This window comes from Neltuma alba, unplaced genomic scaffold, assembly GCF_004799145.2.
Source record: "Neltuma alba isolate B1F8T4 unplaced genomic scaffold, ASM479914v2 tig00010331_pilon, whole genome shotgun sequence".
In the NCBI taxonomy this organism is placed as follows: Eukaryota; Viridiplantae; Streptophyta; class Magnoliopsida; order Fabales; family Fabaceae; genus Neltuma; species Neltuma alba.
In genome coordinates, this window is record NW_021635242.1 from 274,305 (window position 1) to 275,370 (window position 1,066).

Below are 1,066 nucleotides of genomic sequence, written 5' to 3' on the forward strand. Positions count from 1 at the left end.
TACCACTTTTCTAGATTTAGCATCCCTAGGGCGATATAGTTAGTGATACTGGAACTTATTTTTTTAATAAGTTGCTATAAGGGTTGTTCACTAAGTATGGTATGACACATAAGACATCCACACCCTATCACCATTAAAGTAATGGGCAAGCTAAAAATGCGAATAGATAAATCAAGAAGGTGTTGGAAAGAATAGTTAAACCATCTGGAAAGATTAGAGTACTTGGTCAGATGATGCTTTATGGACAAATAGAATTGCATTTAAATCATCTATAAGCATGTCTCCTTATAAGTTAGTGTATAGTAAAATATGTCACCTATCGGTTGAGATTGAACATAAGTCTCTTTGGGCTGTAAAAGCATGTAACCTTAATTTTGATTCTACTGGTATGGAAAGGTTATTACAGCTACAGGAACTTGAAGAATTAAGACTTGAAGCCTATGAGAATTCCAGGTTTTACAAGGAGAAAACAAAGATGATTCATGACAAGTAAATTCTATGAAAAACCTTCAAGGTTGGGGATAAAGTGCTGCTGTCTAAGGCACAGTTCACATTTGAACCTGAAAAGCTGAGCACAAGATGGGAAGGACCATATTTGGTCACTAAAGTACATAATTTTGGCATGATAGAGTTGGTGGATGAGACAAGTAGTAAGACTTTTAAGGTCAATGGCTCCTTGCTAAAAATCTAGGAAGAGAATTTTGATCCCCTATAATTTTAGGTTGTCTTCTTCCTTACCTTACATACATTAGTCTATGTTTATTTGGCTTTCATCATTCTTGAACTATACTTGTGAACAACTGTAGGGGAGGCGCATGGCCAGTAGTACATGTAGGTTGTTTTCATTTTGCTTTGTGTGTTTTGTTACTTTTGTCCATTCTATCCTTTACCCTTTTTTCTTGCTTATTTTTTGTTTAGACTTGCATTGGGGGCAATACAAGGATTAAGTGTAGGGGAGTGAATGTTGTGTTTTTTAGTTTTGTGTGCATCTTTTGTCACACCTCCTTATTTACCTCATTTTATATTAATTGGAACCATTTAAAGTTATTTCACAAAGCTTAAGATG